The 27,426-nt window shown below is 44.8% G+C and overlaps 10 non-coding genes and 3 pseudogenes across 10 annotated transcripts; all 13 read right to left on the reverse strand.

Annotated features, from left to right (window-relative positions):
• Positions 1 to 6,657: 6,657 nt before the first annotated feature.
• Positions 6,658 to 6,848, reverse strand: LOC141213072 (U2 spliceosomal RNA). Its single transcript, XR_012282650.1, has one exon. It is a non-coding gene; the product is annotated as a U2 spliceosomal RNA (small nuclear RNA).
• Positions 6,849 to 7,963: 1,115 nt separating this feature from the next.
• LOC141212897 (U2 spliceosomal RNA) lies at positions 7,964 to 8,154 on the reverse strand. The gene has a single exon (XR_012282480.1). It is a non-coding gene; the product is annotated as a U2 spliceosomal RNA (small nuclear RNA).
• A 1,115-nt stretch (positions 8,155 to 9,269) lies between these two features.
• LOC141212909 (U2 spliceosomal RNA) lies at positions 9,270 to 9,460 on the reverse strand. The gene has a single exon (XR_012282491.1). It is a non-coding gene; the product is annotated as a U2 spliceosomal RNA (small nuclear RNA).
• Positions 9,461 to 10,575: 1,115 nt separating this feature from the next.
• Positions 10,576 to 10,755, reverse strand: LOC141213215 (U2 spliceosomal RNA; annotated as a pseudogene).
• A 794-nt stretch (positions 10,756 to 11,549) lies between these two features.
• On the reverse strand, positions 11,550 to 11,641 carry LOC141213243 (U2 spliceosomal RNA; annotated as a pseudogene).
• Positions 11,642 to 12,756: 1,115 nt separating this feature from the next.
• On the reverse strand, positions 12,757 to 12,947 carry LOC141213127 (U2 spliceosomal RNA). The gene has a single exon (XR_012282705.1). It is a non-coding gene; the product is annotated as a U2 spliceosomal RNA (small nuclear RNA).
• Positions 12,948 to 14,062: 1,115 nt separating this feature from the next.
• LOC141212921 (U2 spliceosomal RNA) lies at positions 14,063 to 14,253 on the reverse strand. The gene has a single exon (XR_012282502.1). It is a non-coding gene; the product is annotated as a U2 spliceosomal RNA (small nuclear RNA).
• A 1,115-nt stretch (positions 14,254 to 15,368) lies between these two features.
• Positions 15,369 to 15,559, reverse strand: LOC141212932 (U2 spliceosomal RNA). Its single transcript, XR_012282513.1, has one exon. It is a non-coding gene; the product is annotated as a U2 spliceosomal RNA (small nuclear RNA).
• A 1,115-nt stretch (positions 15,560 to 16,674) lies between these two features.
• On the reverse strand, positions 16,675 to 16,865 carry LOC141213098 (U2 spliceosomal RNA). Its single transcript, XR_012282675.1, has one exon. It is a non-coding gene; the product is annotated as a U2 spliceosomal RNA (small nuclear RNA).
• A 1,115-nt stretch (positions 16,866 to 17,980) lies between these two features.
• On the reverse strand, positions 17,981 to 18,167 carry LOC141213189 (U2 spliceosomal RNA). The gene has a single exon (XR_012282750.1). It is a non-coding gene; the product is annotated as a U2 spliceosomal RNA (small nuclear RNA).
• A 6,109-nt stretch (positions 18,168 to 24,276) lies between these two features.
• On the reverse strand, positions 24,277 to 24,459 carry LOC141213139 (U2 spliceosomal RNA). The gene has a single exon (XR_012282715.1). It is a non-coding gene; the product is annotated as a U2 spliceosomal RNA (small nuclear RNA).
• Positions 24,460 to 24,983: 524 nt separating this feature from the next.
• LOC141213225 (U2 spliceosomal RNA) lies at positions 24,984 to 25,099 on the reverse strand (annotated as a pseudogene).
• Positions 25,100 to 26,214: 1,115 nt separating this feature from the next.
• On the reverse strand, positions 26,215 to 26,405 carry LOC141212943 (U2 spliceosomal RNA). Its single transcript, XR_012282524.1, has one exon. It is a non-coding gene; the product is annotated as a U2 spliceosomal RNA (small nuclear RNA).
• Positions 26,406 to 27,426: the final 1,021 nt, after the last annotated feature.

Raw genomic sequence — 27,426 nt, forward strand, 5'->3', positions numbered from 1 at the left:
TTATTAGACACCCAAAAAAAAACATGCGGGGATCGCTCGTGCATGGCAGGCAATCCCCGTAAAGTTTTTTGGCCGCGAAGCATATGGGGCAGAGACTCGAGCATGTCACTCAAATACCCACGATACTAAATGCATACCAGAGCACCCGATGCAAACTCAAGTAGCGAGCACTTGCTCTCAACACTAGTCGCCATATCGTCATCTTTTTTTCTTACTTTTGAAAAAAATCCCAACCCCAGCCCTAACCCTAGCACAACCCTAGCCCCAGCACAACCCTAGCCCCAGCACAACCCTAGCCCCAAACCCAGCCCTAACCCTAGCCCAATCCTAACTCAAGAGTTTATTTTTGACGCCGTTCCTTGTGCGGTATAAGTGATTAGACGACTTTATTCTTCGGGTCGGTGTGATTACAGCAATGCCAGAATCATATGGGGTTTTTATGACTGACAGCTGTCACACACTAAAAGATGCATTTTTTGTAAAATCTAGTTTTTGCATCGCCATATTTTGAGAGCTATAATTTTTCCAAATTTTGGCAGACAGTCATGTGACGGCTCGTTTTTTGCGGGATGACTTGACGTTGTTATTGGTGCCATTTTCAGGCACGTGACATTTTTTGATCGCTTTCTATTCCGATTTTTGGGAGGCAGAATAAACAAAAACCAACAATTCAGGAATTGTTTTTTTTTTTTTTTTTTTTATTCTGTTCCGCGTGTGGTAAAATTGATGAGGCAGCTTTACTCTTCGGGTCAGTACGTTTACAGCGGTACCACATTTGTATAATTTTTCTATGTTTTGGCGCTTATACACAATAAAAGCTATTTTATAGAAAAAAATATTTTTTAGTATCGCTTTATTCTGAGAGCTATAACTTTTTTATTTTTCGGCTGATGGAGCTATATGGCGGCTTGTTTTTTGCGGGACGAGATGACGTTTTCAGCGGTATCATTTTTATTTATATGCGTCTTTTTGATCGCGTGTTATTCCACTTTTTGTTTGGCGGTATGGTGATAAAGCATTGTTTTTTGCTTGGTTTTTTTTTTTTTTTTTTTACCGTGTTCACTGAAGGGATTAACTAGTGGGACAGTTTTATAGGTCAGGTTGTTCCGGACGCGGCGATACCAAATATGTGTACTTTTATTGTTTTTTTTTTATTTTTTTTATAATAATATTTATTGATGGGTACATTATATTTTTATTTTTGGTGTATTATTTTTTTTATTTTTTTATAATATTTTGGCACATTTTTTTTTTTTTTTTTTTCCACTTTCACACAGTTTATACACTTTATTACTTTGTCCCACTCTGGGACTTTCACTTTTTTTTTTCTGATCGCCTGCATGGCACAGGAATGGAGCACCATCCCTATGCCATGAAGGCTGTCAGAAGTGCACAGTGTGAAGATTGCTTGGAGATGCACTGCGCATGTCCAAGCAATCTTCCTGCTCTCTGGTGACCCGGATGTTGTCATGACGACATCGGGTCGTCATGGCAACACCCGGGAAGCCTTTGCAGACTGCGCTGGAAGCCGGAAGAGGAGGTGAGTATCGGCGATCACCTCCCCTTGCCCCCGCAATGCCGCGATCGACTTCGATCGCAGCATCGCGAGGGTTAATGTGCTGGGAGCGGTGCAGGACCGCTCCCTGCACATAGTACCGGGTGTCAGCTGTGACAATCAGCTGACACCCGGCGGCGATCGCGCCCGCACAGCCTGTGTGCGCGCGCGATCGCCATGACGTACTAATACGGGTCTGGCTCTTAAGTCCCAGGGCACAGACGCGTATTAGTACGTCAGATGTTATTAAGGGGTTAAAAAGATAAAAGTGGGAGACCCTATCAAACGCTTTCATAAAATCCAAAGATAAAATAGCTAGTGGCTGTTTTCTATCTTTTTGAAACCAGATAAGATCACGAATTAGGTTTAGATGCTCCCAGATTGATCTCCCGGGGACACCACACACCTGATCTGGATGAATTACATTTTTAATAACTGCTTTAAGACGACCAGCAACAACTTTAGCTAAAATCTTGTAGTCTGTATTTAATAGTGAAATAGGCCTCCAATTCTCCAACTTTGATTTATCACCTTTCTTAAAAATTAATGTAATCATACTTTTACGCCATGAATATGGTAATAAATCAGCCTTAGAGGCTTCACAAACTACTTGTATAAAATCCTCCTTAATTAGATCCCAAAAGCAAAGATAAAATTCAATAGGAAGGCCATCTGATCCAGGAGCCTTACCTTTATTAAAACTCTTAAGGGTCTCTTCAATTTCACTGGGTAAAAGTTCTTTAGCTAAAAAAATCTGGTCATCTTTATTTAAAAACTGGGATAAAACATTAAGATTCTCTGTAAAAGCAGGTTCATCAACATTTTTAATACTAAAAAGATCTCTATAAAAATTAGCAGTATGCTCTAAAATGCCCTCAGTGGAAGATTGTCCTTCTAGCTCAGTAATCACTTGTTTTTTGTCACTCATTTTTTTAAAGAAAAACCTTGAGCAGGTCTCACCCTCTTCCAAATATTTCACACGGGTATTAAATATAATTTCTTTACCCTTTTGTTCCAGGAATTTTTGGATTTCTGTCTGGATCTTGGCAATCTCATCATCCACACCAGGTACTCCCCACCCCTTAAGCTTAAGGAGAGTTTGCATCCTGACATTAAAATCTTTAAAACATTTCCTTTTTTCACGTGCCTTCCTTTTACCAATTTTAATAAAAAATTCTTTAATACGGGTTTTAACACACTCCCACCACCCCAACATACTCTGATTTGGGTGTTTCCGTCTTCTCCAACTCTCATACTTTGCATAAAACTCCGCCCTTACCAGTTCGTCTTCTAATAAGAGCACATTCAATTTCCACATACCTTTTCCAACTTTTGCTTCCTGTGGAGTTTGCAATACATTGTATAGTAATACATGATCAGAAAAAATATTTTCTATTAGACCAGCATTCTTAGGTTTAAAAACATCAGAAGAGGAAAAAATAAAATCAATACGAGATGACATCCCTCTACCCCTCCATGTATGCCCAGGGTCAGTAGGGTAGGACTTTCTCCAAGCATCTAATAATTTGAGGTCCGTTGTCAAATGTTTTAACAGACTGGATGTTTTGTCTGTTCTTCCATTAGTATCACCTCCACTCCTCCCCTCCCCCAACATGACACAGTTAAAATCCCCTCCCACTATCACAGGGGACGGACCTGATAAAAACAAAGGGATGACATTAAAAAGGGAAGCACGCTCATTTTTCTCTGGGGATGCATAAACATTAATAAGACGACAGGTAAAACCATTTAAAATAACATGAGTTGATAAGGCACGACCTGGAACTATTTCAGTGATGGATAAAACATTAACATTTTGACATTTGAATAAAATCCCAACCCCGGCAGCTTTATTTTCATTGGACCCTGACCAAATAGAGGGTCCTGCTGACCAGTCCATTTTTAAGTTGGGGTATGACAAATCGTGATCAATACCGCATTCTTGCAGGAAAAAAATGTCAAAGTTCAGAGTCATTAACCAAGCAAACAAAGCAGCCCGTCTAACAGGGCTCTTTAGGCTTCTCACATTTAGTGAGGCAACACGGATTTCTGCCATGTTAGGTGTTTTTTATTGATTCATTATACTCTGAATCTGAATCAATAATTTGTGACAGAGAAGGTGAAGGAAGGGATGACACAGTTCGTAAACTGTCCGTTTCATCTGAGTCCGTGAAATCCTCAATTAAGTTAGTCCCCTCTGGGCTGAGAATTTTTGCAGCACTAGATAGAAAGACTTTACGGGACATCTGAGGCAGGTTATGCTCCTCCTGCGCCTCTTCACGACTTCTCTTACCACTGGCGCTGAGATCCATCCGATCCTCCGAATCCACCCGATCCTCACCAGGCACTGCAGCAGGTGGAATACCCGCAGACCCTCCAGGAGCACCAAGGGACATCATCTCCGGAGCAGGATGACCATCAGGACCAGCAACAGGTTCACCAACCACTGCACGACCTCTATCATCCAGGCAGGCAACAGGACATCCATCAGGAATGGTTACAGGACATCCATCTGGACTGGCATCAGGACATCCATCTGGACTGGCATCAGGGCATCCATCTGGGTTGGCATCAGGACATCCATCTGGATTGGCATCAGGGCATCCGTCTGGATTGGCATCAGGGCATCCGTCTGGACTGGCATCAGGGCAGACATCTGGTCCAACATCTGTGCTGGCATCAGCAGGGGTATCTGGATGGACATCTGGATTCGTACCAACAGCTCCAGATTTTCGCCTCTTTTTTGGTTCCCTCTCATTTCCGCTCTGAGAAGGTGCCATCTCCCCACCAGGTGAAACCTGGACCCCTGCAGGAGTAGGCAAAGGCGTGACCTCGGCTACAGAGGCCGGGTTTTTCCGCAAAGGTACCGACAGAGCATCGACTGAGTCAGACTGTTTTTGACCTTTAGTAATGTCCACAAAGCTTTTTCTGGGGTCACCCGGGCTGACCCTGCTGGCATCAGCAGGAACTCCTGCGGAACTAGCCGCAGGCGCCCGAGAGCCACCACGAGACCTTGTCCGCATCGGACAATTACTGAACAGGTGAGTAGACATTCCGCACCCACTGCAGGTCTTACTGTTCTTACAGTCCTTTGAGGCATGACCCCATTGTCCACAGTTGTGGCACTGACTCATCCGCTCGTTCTTACAATCGCTCTGTATGTGACCAAGGTCACCACACCTACGACACCTGAATGGTTGTCCATCATAGAAGAGGTAGCCATGGTCTCTTCCCAGCACCACTGTGGAGGGGGGGTGCATAAGGCCTTCTACACCCCCAGGGTCAAGTCTGAAGCGTACCATAAAGCGTCGTTTCCCATTCCAGAAACCACTCCGACCTTTGACGTTCCCCGTAAATCTGACAGATGTACAATATCTGCTCAGAAAAAGCTCAATATCATCTGTGGACACATGGGGGTTAAACATGTATACCACAAGGGGAACGTCAACTTCGCCATAGAGACCCGTAAAAATCACTCCGTCCAACAGCTTGCTGTTACGGTGGCCCTTAACGCATTCGTAAAAGTGCTGGCAGGCAACCTTGGTCGAGAACGTGAGAATATATGTACTCTGCCCCTTCTCCTGCAGGCAGTAAACATCATGATCTTTCACGTTCAACAGATCTCTCAAAATCTGTACATAGAACTCACGGGGGTTGTCATATCCGACGTGGTTTGCTGGAACCTCGATACGCACCGAGTTCCTGATCTGGCCGGAGCCAGTGGAAAATTGAAATGAACAAGGCATCTCACCAAAGTGGCAAAGGCTTACCGTCACCACGGGCTCGGCCTTTCGCCTGGGGATCGCAACTTGTTGCCCGGGGACTAAGCCAGCTCCCTAATAGCAGCAGGGGGGTGAAGTCCCACCAAAAGGTGAGACGATCCCCCCAGGCCAAGGAGCCGGGTACCCCGGGCACCTCTCAGCCAAGACCAAGGCAGCAACCGTTAGATCACTGCACCTGATCTCAGCCAAAAGGCCGAGAAGCGATAACCAGAATTGGTTTCAAACTACGGAGCCACCCAAGGATCCTGAAAAGTCCATTTGTGGAGATGAGCTCCTGGACTCCCGTTAAGAAGACATGTTGTCAACCTCTAGATCCCTTACATGCCTGCACTTTTCGGCTTGCTGCTGCTGCAATCCACGCGTTTTAGATCTGCATAACTCCACCTCTTTAAACACAGCACCTTCACCCCCTGCTGTTCCCACCCGCCTCAACACCGTTGGAAGGGAGGAGAACCAATTAAGGCGGGGGGTGGGGTGGAACGAGCAGCTGTCTACCCTTAGCAGGAGGGCTCCTGATTACATACCTCTCCTGCTGCTGCTGCTGCTGGCTGTCCAGCAGCAGACTGAAGGTGGCTGCTGCTGTGCACAGGTATATAAAGGCTCAGAGCCTATTATGACACGCGCAGCCAGCGTTCCATTGCCACATTCCATCTACTGCAGGCAGGATACCTGGCTGGCTGAATGTCGCTGAGAAGCTCACAGAGACCGCCATAAGCAACAGTTTAACAGAATGCCACAGACTAATCAACCAAACTTTTTGGGTTGGGTTCTCTTTTATAGTCTGCAGGCAATAAATGAAAGAAGTCAGTGTTCCAGCAGAAGGAGACAACGTTTCAGAAAAGGCATTGTAGCAAACCAAAAAAGAAATTTTAAGCGCAGCAGAGTAACCAGCGCACATACCTGTTAGCTCAGGTGAGTTTAAAAGGCTGCTGTTGATAACAAGGGCATTTGCTAAATAGATGGTGTGTGTGCAACAATATACTGAAAGGTCAATTATATTGTGCAGCTTATCTCACCACCTGTAGTTATTTAGGTGAAAGCTCCAAAATGCTTGCCTAATATGTCTGTTTATCCAAAAGGAAGTAAAAAGGGAGAGCTAGAAAGATAGCATTGCATCACATTACATGGCAATGCAATGCACAGTTGCTGAAGTTGAACCAAAATGAGCTTGTAATCTGGCTTCTGCAACTTTGAACATGAAAAATCCAATGAGGAGAAGAAAAGCAAAGCCAAAGAGTCCATCCCAAAATCCGACAAACAAGCAAAATGAACAAAAAACATTGAATTCAATTCTTTCTGATTTTAGAAACTGCATTAAAGAAGGGGTGCACCGGTCCTGGATATACTGCAATACCAGGTCAATGCGTGGAGTGGACAGAGCAAGCTCTTTTTCCATCTCCCTGTTCTAAAAATCCATTTAATATATGGTCCCCAGATAGGGGACGTATCAGATATTAAACTGATAAGAACAGATACTACACTTGATCTTAGCCAAAAGGCCGAGAAGCGATAACCAGAATTGGTTTCAAACTACGGAGCCACCCAAGGATCCTGAAAAGTCCATTTGTGGAGATGAGCTCCTGGACTCCCGTTAAGAAGACATGTTGTCAACCTCTAGATCCCTTACATGCCTGCACTTTTCGGCTTGCTGCTGCTGCAATCCACGCGTTTTAGATCTGCATAACTCCACCTCTTTAAACACAGCACCTTCACCCCCTGCTGTTCCCACCCGCCTCAACACCGTTGGAAGGGAGGAGAACCAATTAAGGCGGGGGGTGGGGTGGAACGAGCAGCTGTCTACCCTTAGCAGGAGGGCTCCTGATTACATACCTCTCCTGCTGCTGCTGCTGCTGGCTGTCCAGCAGCAGACTGAAGGTGGCTGCTGCTGTGCACAGGTATATAAAGGCTCAGAGCCTATTATGACACGCGCAGCCAGCGTTCCATTGCCACATTCCATCTACTGCAGGCAGGATACCTGGCTGGCTGAATGTCGCTGAGAAGCTCACAGAGACCGCCATAAGCAACAGTTTAACAGAATGCCACAGACTAATCAACCAAACTTTTTGGGTTGGGTTCTCTTTTATAGTCTGCAGGCATTAAATGAAAGAAGTCAGTGTTCCAGCAGAAGGAGACAACGTTTCAGAAAAGGCATTGTAGCAAACCAAAAAAGAAATTTTAAGCGCAGCAGAGTAACCAGCGCACATACCTGTTAGCTCAGGTGAGTTTAAAAGGCTGCTGTTGATAACAAGGGCATTTGCTAAATAGATGGTGTGTGTGCAACAATATACTGAAAGGTCAATTATATTGTGCAGCTTATCTCACCACCTGTAGTTATTTAGGTGAAAGCTCCAAAATGCTTGCCTAATATGTCTGTTTATCCAAAAGGAAGTAAAAAGGGAGAGCTAGAAAGATAGCATTGCATCACATTACATGGCAATGCAATGCACAGTTGCTGAAGTTGAACCAAAATGAGCTTGTAATCTGGCTTCTGCAACTTTGAACATGAAAAATCCAATGAGGAGAAGAAAAGCAAAGCCAAAGAGTCCATCCCAAAATCCGACAAACAAGCAAAATGAACAAAAAACATTGAATTCAATTCTTTCTGATTTTAGAAACTGCATTAAAGAAGGGGTGCACCGGTCCTGGAGATACTGCAATACCAGGTCAATGCGTGGAGTGGACAGAGCAAGCTCTTTTTCCATCTCCCTGTTCTAAAAATCCATTTAATATATGGTCCCCAGATAGGGGACGTATCAGATATTAAACTGATAAGAACAGATACTACACTTGATCTTAGCCAAAAGGCCGAGAAGCGATAACCAGAATTGGTTTCAAACTACGGAGCCACCCAAGGATCCTGAAAAGTCCATTTGTGGAGATGAGCTCCTGGACTCCCGTTAAGAAGACATGTTGTCAACCTCTAGAAACCTTACATGCCTGCACTTTTCGGCTTGCTGCTGCTGCAATCCACGCGTTTTAGATCTGCATAACTCCACCTCTTTAAACACAGCACCTTCACCCCCTGCTGTTCCCACCCGCCTCAACACCGTTGGAAGGGAGGAGAACCAATTAAGGCGGGGGGTGGGGTGGAACGAGCAGCTGTCTACCCTTAGCAGGAGGGCTCCTGATTACATACCTCTCCTGCTGCTGCTGCTGCTGGCTGTCCAGCAGCAGACTGAAGGTGGCTGCTGCTGTGCACAGGTATATAAAGGCTCAGAGCCTATTATGACACGCGCAGCCAGCGTTCCATTGCCACATTCCATCTACTGCAGGCAGGATACCTGGCTGGCTGAATGTCGCTGAGAAGCTCACAGAGACCGCCATAAGCAACAGTTTAACAGAATGCCACAGACTAATCAACCAAACTTTTTGGGTTGGGGTCTCTTTTATAGTCTGCAGGCATTAAATGAAAGAAGTCAGTGTTCCAGCAGAAGGAGACAACGTTTCAGAAAAGGCATTGTAGCAAACCAAAAAAGAAATTTTAAGCGCAGCAGAGTAACCAGCGCACATACCTGTTAGCTCAGGTGAGTTTAAAAGGCTGCTGTTGATAACAAGGGCATTTGCTAAATAGATGGTGTGTGTGCAACAATATACTGAAAGGTCAATTATATTGTGCAGCTTATCTCACCACCTGTAGTTATTTAGGTGAAAGCTCCAAAATGCTTGCCTAATATGTCTGTTTATCCAAAAGGAAGTAAAAAGGGAGAGCTAGAAAGATAGCATTGCATCACATTACATGGCAATGCAATGCACAGTTGCTGAAGTTGAACCAAAATGAGCTTGTAATCTGGCTTCTGCAACTTTGAACATGAAAAATCCAATGAGGAGAAGAAAAGCAAAGCCAAAGAGTCCATCCCAAAATCCGACAAACAAGCAAAATGAACAAAAAACATTGAATTCAATTCTTTCTGATTTTAGAAACTGCATTAAAGAAGGGGTGCACCGGTCCTGGAGATACTGCAATACCAGGTCAATGCGTGGAGTGGACAGAGCAAGCTCTTTTTCCATCTCCCTGTTCTAAAAATCCATTTAATATATGGTCCCCAGATAGGGGACGTATCAGATATTAAACTGATAAGAACAGATACTACACTTGATCTTAGCCAAAAGGCCGAGAAGCGATAACCAGAATTGGTTTCAAACTACGGAGCCACCCAAGGATCCTGAAAAGTCCATTTGTGGAGATGAGCTCCTGGACTCCCGTTAAGAAGACATGTTGTCAACCTCTAGATCCCTTACATGCCTGCACTTTTCGGCTTGCTGCTGCTGCAATCCACGCGTTTTAGATCTGCATAACTCCACCTCTTTAAACACAGCACCTTCACCCCCTGCTGTTCCCACCCGCCTCAACACCGTTGGAAGGGAGGAGAACCAATTAAGGCGGGGGGTGGGGTGGAACGAGCAGCTGTCTACCCTTAGCAGGAGGGCTCCTGATTACATACCTCTCCTGCTGCTGCTGCTGCTGGCTGTCCAGCAGCAGACTGAAGGTGGCTGCTGCTGTGCACAGGTATATAAAGGCTCAGAGCCTATTATGACACGCGCAGCCAGCGTTCCATTGCCACATTCCATCTACTGCAGGCAGGATACCTGGCTGGCTGAATGTCGCTGAGAAGCTCACAGAGACCGCCATAAGCAACAGTTTAACAGAATGCCACAGACTAATCAACCAAACTTTTTGGGTTGGGTTCTCTTTTATAGTCTGCAGGCATTAAATGAAAGAAGTCAGTGTTCCAGCAGAAGGAGACAACGTTTCAGAAAAGGCATTGTAGCAAACCAAAAAAGAAATTTTAAGCGCAGCAGAGTAACCAGCGCACATACCTGTTAGCTCAGGTGAGTTTAAAAGGCTGCTGTTGATAACAAGGGCATTTGCTAAATAGATGGTGTGTGTGCAACAATATACTGAAAGGTCAATTATATTGTGCAGCTTATCTCACCACCTGTAGTTATTTAGGTGAAAGCTCCAAAATGCTTGCCTAATATGTCTGTTTATCCAAAAGGAAGTAAAAAGGGAGAGCTAGAAAGATAGCATTGCATCACATTACATGGCAATGCAATGCACAGTTGCTGAAGTTGAACCAAAATGAGCTTGTAATCTGGCTTCTGCAACTTTGAACATGAAAAATCCAATGAGGAGAAGAAAAGCAAAGCCAAAGAGTCCATCCCAAAATCCGACAAACAAGCAAAATGAACAAAAAACATTGAATTCAATTCTTTCTGATTTTAGAAACTGCATTAAAGAAGGGGTGCACCGGTCCTGGAGATACTGCAATACCAGGTCAATGAGTGGAGTGGACAGAGCAAGCTCTTTTTCCATCTCCCTGTTCTAAAAATCCATTTAATATATGGTCCCCAGATAGGGGACGTATCAGATATTAAACTGATAAGAACAGATTTTTTTTTTTTTTTTGAAAGCCCGAATTCGTGTACAAAACCCGAGTGCGCTTAAAAAAGTGACAAGTGCCACAAAAAAAGTGCACTAGGATGCTGGTCTTCTTGAAACCCTCTCCAAAAGGAGAAGGGTCCCCCAAACCATTCCCCGTCCCTCCGAGCCAAAAGGCCACAGCGAGGAACAGGGACAAAAAGCCACCTCCAGCCGAAGCCAGAGGCGACCCAATCTTACCCCCAGCACCTGCCCGAGTTCTCACCCGAGCAAGGCACTGGGAGCCAAAGACTGTGCTCCCCTCCCGGAAGAGGGGAGCCAACAACGCTCTCCTCCCGAAAGAGGAGAGCCAGGGGGGTTCAGGGGGGAGCGGAACCTGATGGCCACACACTCCCCCCCTAGACCTGCCAAGAGAGGAACCCGTAAGGGAACCGCATCCCGACAAAATCCTAGTAGGACGTGACACACGTGAATAAGTGGACACACAGTGACAAAGAAATTAAATAAATAGTGAAGGTTTCACAGTATAATACTGCCCGGACCTTCGACCGGGAATTGAAAAATTCCCCATCCTAAGGCCAGAAGGCCAGGAATAAGGGTGTGTGCGAAGAAAGAAAATTTGAAGTGCTTGTGCAAATGTGCCATAAACTCAAGTGGGGTTCCCAATCCCAGTGAGTTAAGGCACCCCAGGGTCACCACTCCTGGGGCACTTCACACTTCGGGCTTTCGATCTTCCCCGGCCCAATGGCGTCGATCCTGGGGGGCCATGCTTTCCACCAGATGACTATATTAGCCACCTGGCGTACTAACAAGCGCCTAAACCCCAGTGTGCATAATGTATCAATCTACTAGGGCGGCCAACATCCAAAACCGCCTTTTCGAAAGATACTACACTTGATCTTAGCCAAAAGGCCGAGAAGCGATAACCAGAATTGGTTTCAAACTACGGAGCCACCCAAGGATCCTGAAAAGTCCATTTGTGGAGATGAGCTCCTGGACTCCCGTTAAGAAGACATGTTGTCAACCTCTAGATCCCTTACATGCCTGCACTTTTCGGCTTGCTGCTGCTGCAATCCACGCGTTTTAGATCTGCATAACTCCACCTCTTTAAACACAGCACCTTCACCCCCTGCTGTTCCCACCCGCCTCAACACCATTGGAAGGGAGGAGAACCAATTAAGGCGGGGGGTGGGGTGGAACGAGCAGCTGTCTACCCTTAGCAGGAGGGCTCCTGATTACATACCTCTCCTGCTGCTGCTGCTGCTGGCTGTCCAGCAGCAGACTGAAGGTGGCTGCTGCTGTGCACAGGTATATAAAGGCTCAGAGCCTATTATGACACGCGCAGCCAGCGTTCCATTGCCACATTCCATCTACTGCAGGCAGGATACCTGGCTGGCTGAATGTCGCTGAGAAGCTCACAGAGACCGCCATAAGCAACAGTTTAACAGAATGCCACAGACTAATCAATCAAACTTTTTGGGTTGGGTTCTCTTTTATAGTCTGCAGGCATTAAATGAAAGAAGTCAGTGTTCCAGCAGAAGGAGACAACGTTTCAGAAAAGGCATTGTAGCAAACCAAAAAAGAAATTTTAAGCGCAGCAGAGTAACCAGCGCACATACCTGTTAGCTCAGGTGAGTTTAAAAGGCTGCTGTTGATAACAAGGGCATTTGCTAAATAGATGGTGTGTGTGCAACAATATACTGAAAGGTCAATTATATTGTGCAGCTTATCTCACCACCTGTAGTTATTTAGGTGAAAGCTCCAAAATGCTTGCCTAATATGTCTGTTTATCCAAAAGGAAGTAAAAAGGGAGAGCTAGAAAGATAGCATTGCATCACATTACATGGCAATGCAATGCACAGTTGCTGAAGTTGAACCAAAATGAGCTTGTAATCTGGCTTCTGCAACTTTGAACATGAAAAATCCAATGAGGAGAAGAAAAGCAAAGCCAAAGAGTCCATCCCAAAATCCGACAAACAAGCAAAATGAACAAAAAACATTGAATTCAATTCTTTCTGATTTTAGAAACTGCATTAAAGAAGGGGTGCACCGGTCCTGGAGATACTGCATTACCAGGTCAATGCGTGGAGTGGACAGAGCAAGCTCTTTTTCCATCTCCCTGTTCTAAAAATCCATTTAATATATGGTCCCCAGATAGGGGACGTATCAGATATTAAACTGATAAGAACAGATACTATACTTGATCTTAGCCAAAAGGCCGAGAAGCAATAACCAGAATTGGTTTCAAACTACGGAGCCACCCAAGGATCCTGAAAAGTCCATTTGTGGAGATGAGCTCCTGGACTCCCGTTAAGAAGACATGTTGTCAACCTCTAGATCCCTTACATGCCTGCACTTTTCGGCTTGCTGCTGCTGCAATCCACGCGTTTTAGATCTGCATAACTCCACCTCTTTAAACACAGCACCTTCACCCCCTGCTGTTCCCACCCGCCTCAACACCGTTGGAAGGGAGGAGAACCAATTAAGGCGGGGGGTGGGGTGGAACGAGCAGCTGTCTACCCTTAGCAGGAGGGCTCCTGATTACATACCTCTCCTGCTGCTGCTGCTGCTGGCTGTCCAGCAGCAGACTGAAGGTGGCTGCTGCTGTGCACAGGTATATAAAGGCTCAGAGCCTATTATGACACGCGCAGCCAGCGTTCCATTGCCACATTCCATCTACTGCAGGCAGGATACCTGGCTGGCTGAATGTCGCTGAGAAGCTCACAGAGACCGCCATAAGCAACAGTTTAACAGAATGCCACAGACTAATCAACCAAACTTTTTGGGTTGGGTTCTCTTTTATAGTCTGCAGGCATTAAATGAAAGAAGTCAGTGTTCCAGCAGAAGGAGACAACGTTTCAGAAAAGGCATTGTAGCAAACCAAAAAAGAAATTTTAAGCGCAGCAGAGTAACCAGCGCACATACCTGTTAGCTCAGGTGAGTTTAAAAGGCTGCTGTTGATAACAAGGGCATTTGCTAAATAGATGGTGTGTGTGCAACAATATACTGAAAGGTCAATTATATTGTGCAGCTTATCTCACCACCTGTAGTTATTTAGGTGAAAGCTCCAAAATGCTTGCCTAATATGTCTGTTTATCCAAAAGGAAGTAAAAAGGGAGAGCTAGAAAGATAGCATTGCATCACATTACATGGCAATGCAATGCACAGTTGCTGAAGTTGAACCAAAATGAGCTTGTAATCTGGCTTCTGCAACTTTGAACATGAAAAATCCAATGAGGAGAAGAAAAGCAAAGCCAAAGAGTCCATCCCAAAATCCGACAAACAAGCAAAATGAACAAAAAACATTGAATTCAATTCTTTCTGATTTTAGAAACTGCATTAAAGAAGGGGTGCACCGGTCCTGGAGATACTGCAATACCAGGTCAATGCGTGGAGTGGACAGAGCAAGCTCTTTTTCCATCTCCCTGTTCTAAAAATCCATTTAATATATGGTCCCCAGATAGGGGACGTATCAGATATTAAACTGATAAGAACAGATACTACACTTGATCTTAGCCAAAAGGCCGAGAAGCGATAACCAGAATTGGTTTCAAACTACGGAGCCACCCAAGGATCCTGAAAAGTCCATTTGTGGAGATGAGCTCCTGGACTCCCGTTAAGAAGACATGTTGTCAACCTCTAGATCCCTTACATGCCTGCACTTTTCGGCTTGCTGCTGCTGCAATCCACGCGTTTTAGATCTGCATAACTCCACCTCTTTAAACACAGCACCTTCACCCCCTGCTGTTCCCACCCGCCTCAACACCGTTGGAAGGGAGGAGAACCAATTAAGGCGGGGGGTGGGGTGGAACGAGCAGCTGTCTACCCTTAGCAGGAGGGCTCCTGATTACATACCTCTCCTGCTGCTGCTGCTGCTGGCTGTCCAGCAGCAGACTGAAGGTGGCTGCTGCTGTGCACAGGTATATAAAGGCTCAGAGCCTATTATGACACGCGCAGCCAGCGTTCCATTGCCACATTCCATCTACTGCAGGCAGGATACCTGGCTGGCTGAATGTCGCTGAGAAGCTCACAGAGACCGCCATAAGCAACAGTTTAACAGAATGCCACAGACTAATCAACCAAACTTTTTGGGTTGGGTTCTCTTTTATAGTCTGCAGGCATTAAATGAAAGAAGTCAGTGTTCCAGCAGAAGGAGACAACGTTTCAGAAAAGGCATTGTAGCAAACCAAAAAAGAAATTTTAAGCGCAGCAGAGTAACCAGCGCACATACCTGTTAGCTCAGGTGAGTTTAAAAGGCTGCTGTTGATAACAAGGGCATTTGCTAAATAGATGGTGTGTGTGCAACAATATACTGAAAGGTCAATTATATTGTGCAGCTTATCTCACCACCTGTAGTTATTTAGGTGAAAGCTCCAAAATGCTTGCCTAATATGTCTGTTTATCCAAAAGGAAGTAAAAAGGGAGAGCTAGAAAGATAGCATTGCATCACATTACATGGCAATGCAATGCACAGTTGCTGAAGTTGAACCAAAATGAGCTTGTAATCTGGCTTCTGCAACTTTGAACATGAAAAATCCAATGAGGAGAAGAAAAGCAAAGCCAAAAAGTCCATCCCAAAATCCGACAAACAAGCAAAATGAACAAAAAACATTGAATTCAATTCTTTCTGATTTTAGAAACTGCATTAAAGAAGGGGTGCACCGGTCCTGGAGATACTGCAATACCAGGTCAATGCGTGGAGTGGACAGAGCAAGCTCTTTTTCCATCTCCCTGTTCTAAAAATCCATTTAATATATGGTCCCCAGATAGGGGACGTATCAGATATTAAACTGATAAGAACAGATACTACACTTGATCTTAGCCAAAAGGCCGAGAAGCGATAACCAGAATTGGTTTCAAACTACGGAGCCACCCAAGGATCCTGAAAAGTCCATTTGTGGAGATGAGCTCCTGGACTCCCGTTAAGAAGACATGTTGTCAACCTCTAGATCCCTTACATGCCTGCACTTTTCGGCTTGCTGCTGCTGCAATCCACGCGTTTTAGATCTGCATAACTCCACCTCTTTAAACACAGCACCTTCACCCCCTGCTGTTCCCACCCGCCTCAACACCGTTGGAAGGGAGGAGAACCAATTAAGGCGGGGGGTGGGGTGGAACGAGCAGCTGTCTACCCTTAGCAGGAGGGCTCCTGATTACATACCTCTCCTGCTGCTGCTGCTGCTGGCTGTCCAGCAGCAGACTGAAGGTGGCTGCTGCTGTGCACAGGTATATAAAGGCTCAGAGCCTATTATGACACGCGCAGCCAGCGTTCCATTGCCACATTCCATCTACTGCAGGCAGGATACCTGGCTGGCTGAATGTCGCTGAGAAGCTCACAGAGACCGCCATAAGCAACAGTTTAACAGAATGCCACAGACTAATCAACCAAACTTTTTGGGTTGGGTTCTCTTTTATAGTCTGCAGGCATTAAATGAAAGAAGTCAGTGTTCCAGCAGAAGGAGACAACGTTTCAGAAAAGGCATTGTAGCAAACCAAAAAAGAAATTTTAAGCGCAGCAGAGTAACCAGCGCACATACCTGTTAGCTCAGGTGAGTTTAAAAGGCTGCTGTTGATAACAAGGGCATTTGCTAAATAGATGGTGTGTGTGCAACAATATACTGAAAGGTCAATTATATTGTGCAGCTTATCTCACCACCTGTAGTTATTTAGGTGAAAGCTCCAAAATGCTTGCCTAATATGTCTGTTTATCCAAAAGGAAGTAAAAAGGGAGAGCTAGAAAGATAGCATTGCATCACATTACATGGCAATGCAATGCACAGTTGCTGAAGTTGAACCAAAATGAGCTTGTAATCTGGCTTCTGCAACTTTGAACATGAAAAATCCAATGAGGAGAAGAAAAGCAAAGCCAAAGAGTCCATCCCAAAATCCGACAAACAAGCAAAATGAACAAAAAACATTGAATTCAATTCTTTCTGATTTTAGAAACTGCATTAAAGAAGGGGTGCACCGGTCCTGGAGATACTGCAATACCAGGTCAATGCGTGGAGTGGACAGAGCAAGCTCTTTTTCCATCTCCCTGTTCTAAAAATCCATTTAATATATGGTCCCCAGATAGGGGACGTATCAGATATTAAACTGATAAGAACAGATACTACACTTGATCTTAGCCAAAAAGCCGAGAAGCGATAACCAGAATTGGTTTCAAACTACGGAGCCACCCAAGGATCCTGAAAAGTCCATTTGTGGAGATGAGCTCCTGGACTCCCGTTAAGAAGACATGTTGTCAACCTCTAGATTCCTTACATGCCTGCACTTTTCGGCTTGCTGCTGCTGCAATCCACGCGTTTTAGATCTGCATAACTCTACCTCTTTAAACACAGCACCTTCACCCCCTGCTGTTCCCACCCGCCTCAACACCGTTGGAAGGGAGGAGAACCAATTAAGGCGGGGGGTGGGGTGGAACGAGCAGCTGTCTACCCTTAGCAGGAGGGCTCCTGATTACATACCTCTCCTGCTGCTGCTGCTGCTGGCTGTCCAGCAGCAGACTGAAGGTGGCTGCTGCTGTGCACAGGTATATAAAGGCTCAGAGCCTATTATGACACGCGCAGCCAGCGTTCCATTGCCACATTCCATCTACTGCAGGCAGGATACCTGGCTGGCTGAATGTCGCTGAGAAGCTCACAGAGACCGCCATAAGCAACAGTTTAACAGAATGCCACAGACTAATCAACCAAACTTTTTGGGTTGGGTTCTCTTTTATAGTCTGCAGGCATTAAATGAAAGAAGTCAGTGTTCCAGCAGAAGGAGACAACGTTTCAGAAAAGGCATTGTAGCAAACCAAAAAAGAAATTTTAAGCGCAGCAGAGTAACCAGCGCACATACCTGTTAGCTCAGGTGAGTTTAAAAGGCTGCTGTTGATAACAAGGGCATTTGCTAAATAGATGGTGTGTGTGCAACAATATACAGAAAGGTCAATTATATTGTGCAGCTTATCTCACCACCTGTAGTTATTTAGGTGAAAGCTCCAAAATGCTTGCCTAATATGTCTGTTTATCCAAAAGGAAGTAAAAAGGGAGAGCTAGAAAGATAGCATTGCATCACATTACATGGCAATGCAATGCACAGTTGCTGAAGTTGAACCAAAATGAGCTTGTAATCTGGCTTCTGCAACTTTGAACATGAAAAATCCAATGAGGAGAAGAAAAGCAAAGCCAAAGAGTCCATCCCAAAATCCGACAAACAAGCAAAATGAACAAAAAACATTGAATTCAATTCTTTCTGATTTTAGAAACTGCATTAAAGAAGGGGTGCACCGGTCCTGGAGATACTGCAATACCAGGTCAATGCGTGGAGTGGACAGAGCAAGCTCTTTTTCCATCTCCCTGTTCTAAAAATCCATTTAATATATGGTCCCCAGATAGGGGACGTATCAGATATTAAACTGATAAGAACAGATTTTTTTTTTTTTTTTTTTTTTTTTTTAAACCATTCAGGTTAGTTTTATAGCAAATCAGTAGGATATACCAAAACTGTTGCAAAAAAAACTTCTCATCATCATGGCCATATTTATTAAGCATAAAGTAACCTAATATTACAGAAAGAAGAACATCTTATTAATATAAACCAAAAGATCACTGAAATTTTACAATATGCCTCCACTTTTTAAATTTCCATATTCCCTCGGCATCTGTTCCACCACCGCTACTACTATCCATCTTGTAAATCAAAAATAGCCTAGAAAGAATAATCCTAATACATTCATTTACTGTAATTGATTTCCTTTTAAATACACAAAGATTCCTCACATCCCACAAACTTTCTAACACACAAGCCATAATTAACCACAAAACTCTCTCCTTTACACGTCCACTTGCACCAATACCAAACATAACCACACGCCAATCCACAAAAGTCACTCCTGCCAAACTCCTACACAACCCCCCTACACATTTCCACACGTCTTGCGCAAAATCACAATTCCACATCAGATGCATAACCGTCTCACAACCATTACATCCATCTCTTGGACAAACATCCGACCTAATCAAACCTCTCTTCTTTTGAACGTCTCTCACTGGAAGAATATTGTGAAACGCCATCCACACTACATCCTTCTGTTTGTTGGACATCCCATACATACCCAACTTTCTCCAAGCATCCGCAACCTCATTCCCTCTCAAACCAACAATATTAGACTCGACCTCATTTGCACACAATTTCCTATACACCCTCTTAGTCATTCTAAACTCATCCACCGGCACACTCAGCAAATCATACTTCTTGACAAACTTCTCAATCACCTCATACCACACCGGACACTTAAAAGACACAGGCACTCTCGCATCCCTCTTTCTCCAACCTAACCCATACAACATCCATCCTGCAGAATAACTTGCCATACATGCACCCTTATTACCTTTACCCAACAATACCACAATCGTCTTAATATAATGGAGCCCTAAAAAAACCTCAACATTAGGAAATCCCAAACCACCATGCTGGCAGGCCTTATAAAGGCTTTCCCTCTTCAGCTTCTCCATCTTGCTGCACCAGAAAAAGGAAAAAATCATTTTCTCAACTCTCTTCACTTTCCTAAAAGGGGATGGAAAAATTATGGCCACAAAAAGCAGAATGGGTAAGATCACTGCTTTGATAACTAGAACTTTGCCCCGCAAAGAAAGATCTCTCATTCTCCAAAAATTCAATTTTCGCTCAACACGCATACCACACTCGTCCCAACTCTCATTTCCTTTCAGATCATCATTGAAAAATACCCCTAAAACCTTAATTGCACTCTCCTCATACTTAACACCTTCCATACGAATACTGTCATCTCCAAAGCATTTGAAACTACACTTAGTCCAGTTAACTCTAAAACCTGATGCACCACAGAAAAAATCCAAAAGCAACCTCACCCTACTCATTGAAGCCATACTTTCACTCACCATCACAACATCATCCATGTAACCTAACACCTTCACATGCTTACCACCACTCCCAGGCACTAACAATCCTCTCATCATTTTCTCACGTCTCACTAAACACAGCAAAGGCTCAATCACACATACAAACAAGACAGGGGACATAGGGCACCCCTGTCTTACACCAGACCTAATCATCACTTTGTCAGACAACCATCCATTCACTAAAAACTCACTTGACACATAATCATATAAAGACTTAACTCCATTCAGAAAAACCCTAGGGAAACCCATCCTCTCCAATACTTTAAACAGAAACACATGCGAAACTCTATCAAAAGCCTTTTCGAAATCAATTGCTAACACCATACACTTCTGCTTTCTAGTCTTACAATCCCCAAGCATATCCCTTAACAATAACAAATTATCACTTATACTCCGACCAGGCACGGCACACACTTGGTCATCCTCCACAACCCTACCAATCACCTCACGCATACGATTTGCTAACAATTTACTGTAGACCTTATAATCAGCGTTAAGCAATGATATGGGTCTCCAGTTCTCCAAACGCTTTTTCTCACCCTTCTTAAACACAAGAACCACTATACCCTCTTTCATACTGTCACACAAAACACCATTCATCCACATATACCTACAAACCTCAGTCAAGTCCTTACCCAAAAACTCCCAAGCTTTCACATACAGCTCCACAGGCAACCCATCCTTCCCAGGCGTCTTATTCTTTTTAGCACTCATAACAACATTCCTCACCTCATCCAAAATAACATCCTCACACAAAGCATCACATTCATCCGAACCAAGTCTATTCTCCATACCACTCAATACATGCGACACAAGTCCAGGATCAATCCATTTCTCATCGTACAACTTACTATAGAAGCCATTCACCTCATTCAACACATTCTTCCCAACCACACTAGATCCATCTTCACCTACCACTTCACTCAAATCCAACTTCCTTCCATTCATTTTTTTAAAAAAGTACCTGGTGCACTTTTCATTCTTTTCCAAATGCTCTAACTTGGTACGGTAAATAATCTCTTTACCTTTTTCATCCAGAAGACATTTTAACTCATTCTTAGCAACCTCAAGCTGATCAGACATATCCATTCCTTTCCTAACACACCCACGCAACCAATCAATCCGTCTACTTAAGTCATTAAATCTATTACGATATCTGGCAGCTTTTTTGTAGCCCCATTTTTTAAAGAAAGTTTTTAACTGTAATTTCACCCAATCCCACCATTCAAGCACACTACCAAAATCACGCTTACGCCACCTCCAACTTGCATACCTTTTCTCCAACTCACTCATCACCTCCTCATCCTCCAACAACCTCGTATTCAATTTCCAAACCCCACCCCCAAACACCATGTCCCCATTCGCACTAAAAACTCCACGCAAACACTCATGATCAGAAAAAGGTACCTTATGTTGAACATAACTTGAACAAACCATATTTTTGGAAAATAACATCCTATCTATCCTCGATGAAATATTACCACGGTCAGCATAATATGTAGGCGGTGGTGGAATGCCATACTCAAGTATTGCAGCGTCTAAGAAAGAAAAATCAGAAATAAGTTGAGATAACTTTTTTCCCGTAATGTCCACATTACCTTCTGTGACACAATTACAGTCACCAACAAAAACTGTAGGAATTTTTCCAGGAAGAAAAAAACTCAATTTCTCAAGAAGAGCAAGCCACTCCTCTTTTTTAGTAGGACAATATAAATTAATCATTCTAACCTTCCACCCCCTATAACTCAAAAAAACAATAATGCAGCGACCCACCTCCACAACCGTGTAACTATCAATAGTAATATTCTTATTACCAACTAAAATCCCCACACCATCATTTTTGTTAAAGCTGGACCCCGACCAAACATACTGGCCATAAGGCCAGTCCTTATCTCCTGGAGATTCAGTAATCCCACACTCTTGTAGACAATAGACATCTGCACTCAAACCCTTTAGATAATCCAGAACTGTTGTTCTTCGGGTAACAGATCTAATTTGCCTAACATTAAGGGACACAATGTCCCATCCAGAATGATGCGGCATAACTAAAGGGGATCACACATAACCTGAAAAAAAAAGAAAGAAAACATCAACTCAACCTTCATTAAGCAAAGCAAAGCTATTACCATCTGGCTGAATGCCAAATGTAACAATGTCAGGAGAAAATACATCTGACGGGTAAGCACGAGAGTCCACCGGGCTATCACACATGGCAGCAATGGATGAACACTCAGTCCTTGGCTTCTTCTTGACCACATCAGGATCCTCCTCATCAGAGAAACGGACAGCAGACAAGTCCCCTTGGCCACCGCCCCCGATCTCCTCTGAAGCAGTATTGCACCAAGATATGACAGGAGAATTGGACAAGTCCATTTCCCCCTCACCACGGACACCAAACTGGGGAGGGAAAGGTGACATCACCTCTGGAATCACCATGTCAAAGCCTCCTGACGCAGGAGGCTGAAGCTGGGCATCTTCAAATATGTCGTCCATCTGAGTGCCATCCTCTTCCTCTTGGGGAGCAGTTGCCTCCCCGACATCCGGAAGGGGACCTTGTGGAACCCTAGTAGAAGTCGAAGGAACAGCAGGCCCCTCCGCGACCACTTGAGCAAAAGACTTAGGAGTGGTTCCAGCTTGACACTGCCTAAGAACATGCCCCTCCTCACCACAAGCATCACACTTTACCTGGTTCTTGCAGTCTTTCGCCATATGACCAGACGTGTTACACCTCCTGCAGGTTGGCGGATACCTGCAGGACTCCTGGACATGACCATACTTGTTACATCTTCTGCAGAAAAAAGGAGCATCAGGAAAGTACAAGAAACCAGTGTCTCTCCCAATAGAGAAACTCATAGGAGGATAATGTATGCCCCCTGGCCCCTCGGGGTCTGTAGCAAAACGAACAAAGTACTTGTATTTGCCAGTCCACAAGCCTTCTTCATTCGAGATCTTGTGGGAAAAATGCACATAAGTACAATGCCTCCTCAAGAATACAGTAATGTCCTCCTGGGGGATAAAGGGATTGTGCATAAACACAACAACAGGAACATCCCCCTTTGAATAGAGGACAGTAAAAGTGAGTCCATCTAGGAGGGAGTTCTCAGTATGGCCTTTCAAGGTTCTATAAAGATTTTGGCAAGCAGCCATAGTAGAAAGAACCAGCACATACCTTCCATGACTTCTAAATTCCTGCAGGCAAAGAATGTCCGACTTCTTAATCTTCAATGCTTCATAGAAGATGGCATTCACCAGGTAGGACATGGAAAAATGTCCCTTCTTCTCCTCGGAAATCTCAATGCGAAATCCATTCTTGACCCGGGGGTCCCCGGTCCCAGCAAATTTCAGCTTGACTCCCATAGTCAGCCACGGAAATCGCCTTCCCGTTTCCTCCTCACTCTCCCCCTATAGCAGCATCCAGCTTAAGCCACCGGAGTGGCGATGCTGGAAGGCCGAGGGCTAGCACTCAAGGAACCTGATGTCCAGACACTTGATCTGAGCCAAAAGGCCGAGAAGCGATAACCAGAATTGGTTTCAAACTACGGAGCCACCCAAGGATCCTGAAAAGTCCATTTGTGGAGATGAGCTCCTGGACTCCCGTTAAGAAGACATGTTGTCAACCTCTAGATCCCTTACATGCCTGCACTTTTCGGCTTGCTGCTGCTGCAATCCACGCGTTTTAGATCTGCATAACTCCACCTCTTTAAACACAGCACCTTCACCCCCTGCTGTTCCCACCCGCCTCAACACCGTTGGAAGGGAGGAGAACCAATTAAGGCGGGGGGTGGGGTGGAACGAGCAGCTGTCTACCCTTAGCAGGAGGGCTCCTGATTACATACCTCTCCTGCTGCTGCTGCTGCTGGCTGTCCAGCAGCAGACTGAAGGTGGCTGCTGCTGTGCACAGGTATATAAAGGCTCAGAGCCTATTATGACACGCGCAGCCAGCGTTCCAATGCCACATTCCATCTACTGCAGGCAGGATACCTGGCTGGCTGAATGTCGCTGAGAAGCTCACAGAGACCGCCATAAGCAACAGTTTAACAGAATGCCACAGACTAATCAACCAAACTTTTTGGGTTGGGTTCTCTTTTATAGTCTGCAGGCATTAAATGAAAGAAGTCAGTGTTCCAGCAGAAGGAGACAACGTTTCAGAAAAGGCATTGTAGCAAACCAAAAAAGAAATTTTAAGCGCAGCAGAGTAACCAGCGCACATACCTGTTAGCTCAGGTGAGTTTAAAAGGCTGCTGTTGATAACAAGGGCATTTGCTAAATAGATGGTGTGTGTGCAACAATATACTGAAAGGTCAATTATATTGTGCAGCTTATCTCACCACCTGTAGTTATTTAGGTGAAAGCTCCAAAATGCTTGCCTAATATGTCTGTTTATCCAAAAGGAAGTAAAAAGGGAGAGCTAGAAAGATAGCATTGCATCACATTACATGGCAATGCAATGCACAGTTGCTGAAGTTGAACCAAAATGAGCTTGTAATCTGGCTTCTGCAACTTTGAACATGAAAAATCCAATGAGGAGAAGAAAAGCAAAGCCAAAGAGTCCATCCCAAAATCCGACAAACAAGCAAAATGAACAAAAAACATTGAATTCAATTCTTTCTGATTTTAGAAACTGCATTAAAGAAGGGGTGCACCGGTCCTGGAGATACTGCAATACCAGGTCAATGCGTGGAGTGGACAGAGCAAGCTCTTTTTCCATCTCCCTGTTCTAAAAATCCATTTAATATATGGTCCCCAGATAGGGGACGTATCAGATATTAAACTGATAAGAACAGATTTTTTTGATTGAAGCTGCATCCAAGGCACTGAAAAATGTGACCGAAGTCACACCAAAACAGCGCACGAGGCGAGGATTCATGTGGACCCTTCCCGGAGGAGAGGGTCCCCAATAAACCATCCCCATCCCTCCGAGCCAGAAGGCCACAGCGAGGGTCAGGGATCTCCGATGCTCTCCCTAGCCGAAGCCGGAGAAGAGCCGTTTTCGTGCTCCCAGCTTCCATCTAGGCTGCCACCCTAGTGGAGCTGGAGCCTGTGTTGGTTTCTCAGCCCAAAGCTGACCGGACCTCCGACCGGGTTTATAAAAATACCCCTTCCTAGCCCGGAGGCCAGGAATAGGGGGGGTTGCTCAGAAAGTATGATTGGCAAAGGTGCGGCGTGCTACGAAGCCAAGTCTTTCTGGGGTTCCCAGTCACAGTAAGCTTGGACTCCCACCAGGGCGCCTACTCCTGGGGCACATTGCTCCAAAGCCCTCACACTTACCCAGCCTAGTGACTTCGATCCTGGAGGGCCATGTTTTCCATCAGATAACTCTATGAGCCACCTGGCGTACTAACAAGTGCACCAAACCAGTGTGTAATATGCATCAATTTACTAGGGCAGCCCAAGGACAAAACTGCCTTTTCAAAAGATACTACACTTGATCTTAGCCAAAAGGCCGAGAAGCGATAACCAGAATTGGTTTCAAACTACGGAGCCACCCAAGGATCCTGAAAAGTCCATTTGTGGAGATGAGCTCCTGGACTCCCGTTAAGAAGACATGTTGTCAACCTCTAGATCCCTTACATGCCTGCACTTTTCGGCTTGCTGCTGCTGCAATCCACGCGTTTTAGATCTGCATAACTCCACCTCTTTAAACACAGCACCTTCACCCCCTGCTGTTCCCACCCGCCTCAACACCGTTGGAAGGGAGGAGAACCAATTAAGGCGGGGGGTGGGGTGGAACGAGCAGCTGTCTACCCTTAGCAGGAGGGCTCCTGATTACATACCTCTCCTGCTGCTGCTGCTGCTGGCTGTCCAGCAGCAGACTGAAGGTGGCTGCTGCTGTGCACAGGTATATAAAGGCTCAGAGCCTATTATGACACGCGCAGCCAGCGTTCCAATGCCACATTCCATCTACTGCAGGCAGGATACCTGGCTGGCTGAATGTCGCTGAGAAGCTCACAGAGACAGCCATAAGCAACAGTTTAACAGAATGCCACAGACTAATCAACCAAACTTTTTGGGTTGGGTTCTCTTTTATAGTCTGCAGGCATTAAATGAAAGAAGTCAGTGTTCCAGCAGAAGGAGACAACGTTTCAGAAAAGGCATTGTAGCAAACCAAAAAAGAAATTTTAAGCGCAGCAGAGTAACCAGCGCACATACCTGTTAGCTCAGGTGAGTTTAAAAGGCTGCTGTTGATAACAAGGGCATTTGCTAAATAGATGGTGTGTGTGCAACAATATACTGAAAGGTCAATTATATTGTGCAGCTTATCTCACCACCTGTAGTTATTTAGGTGAAAGCTCCAAAATGCTTGCCTAATATGTCTGTTTATCCAAAAGGAAGTAAAAAGGGAGAGCTAGAAAGATAGCATTGCATCACATTACATGGCAATGCAATGCACAGTTGCTGAAGTTGAACCAAAATGAGCTTGTAATCTGGCTTCTGCAACTTTGAACATGAAAAATCCAATGAGGAGAAGAAAAGCAAAGCCAAAGAGTCCATCCCAAAATCCGACAAACAAGCAAAATGAACAAAAAACATTGAATTCAATTCTTTCTGATTTTAGAAACTGCATTAAAGAAGGGGTGCACCGGTCCTGGAGATACTGCAATACCAGGTCAATGCGTGGAGTGGACAGAGCAAGCTCTTTTTCCATCTCCCTGTTCTAAAAATCCATTTAATATATGGTCCCCAGATAGGGGACGTATCAGATATTAAACTGATAAGAACAGATACTACACTTGATCTTAGCCAAAAGGCCGAGAAGCGATAACCAGAATTGGTTTCAAACTACGGAGCCACCCAAGGATCCTGAAAAGTCCATTTGTGGAGATGAGCTCCTGGACTCCCGTTAAGAAGACATGTTGTCAACCTCTAGATCCCTTACATGCCTGCACTTTTCGGCTTGCTGCTGCTGCAATCCACGCGTTTTAGATCTGCATAACTCCACCTCTTTAAACACAGCACCTTCACCCCCTGCTGTTCCCACCCGCCTCAACACCGTTGGAAGGGAGGAGAACCAATTAAGGCGGGGGGTGGGGTGGAACGAGCAGCTGTCTACCCTTAGCAGGAGGGCTCCTGATTACATACCTCTCCTGCTGCTGCTGCTGCTGGCTGTCCAGCAGCAGACTGAAGGTGGCTGCTGCTGTGCACAGGTATATAAAGGCTCAGAGCCTATTATGACACGCGCAGCCAGCGTTCCATTGCCACATTCCATCTACTGCAGGCAGGATACCTGGCTGGCTGAATGTCGCTGAGAAGCTCACAGAGACCGCCATAAGCAACAGTTTAACAGAATGCCACAGACTAATCAACCAAACTTTTTGGGTTGGGTTCTCTTTTATAGTCTGCAGGCATTAAATGAAAGAAGTCAGTGTTCCAGCAGAAGGAGACAACGTTTCAGAAAAGGCATTGTAGCAAACCAAAAAAGAAATTTTAAGCGCAGCAGAGTAACCAGCGCACATACCTGTTAGCTCAGGTGAGTTTAAAAGGCTGCTGTTGATAACAAGGGCATTTGCTAAATAGATGGTGTGTGTGCAACAATATACTGAAAGGTCAATTATATTGTGCAGCTTATCTCACCACCTGTAGTTATTTAGGTGAAAGCTCCAAAATGCTTGCCTAATATGTCTGTTTATCCAAAAGGAAGTAAAAAGGGAGAGCTAGAAAGATAGCATTGCATCACATTACATGGCAATGCAATGCACAGTTGCTGAAGTTGAACCAAAATGAGCTTGTAATCTGGCTTCTGCAACTTTGAACATGAAAAATCCAATGAGGAGAAGAAAAACA

The sequence above is a fragment of the Phyllobates terribilis genome, unplaced genomic scaffold (genome assembly GCF_046119375.1).
Source record: "Phyllobates terribilis strain yellow unplaced genomic scaffold, ASM4611937v1 Scaffold_187__1_contigs__length_3656778, whole genome shotgun sequence".
Taxonomy (NCBI): Eukaryota; Metazoa; Chordata; class Amphibia; order Anura; family Dendrobatidae; genus Phyllobates; species Phyllobates terribilis.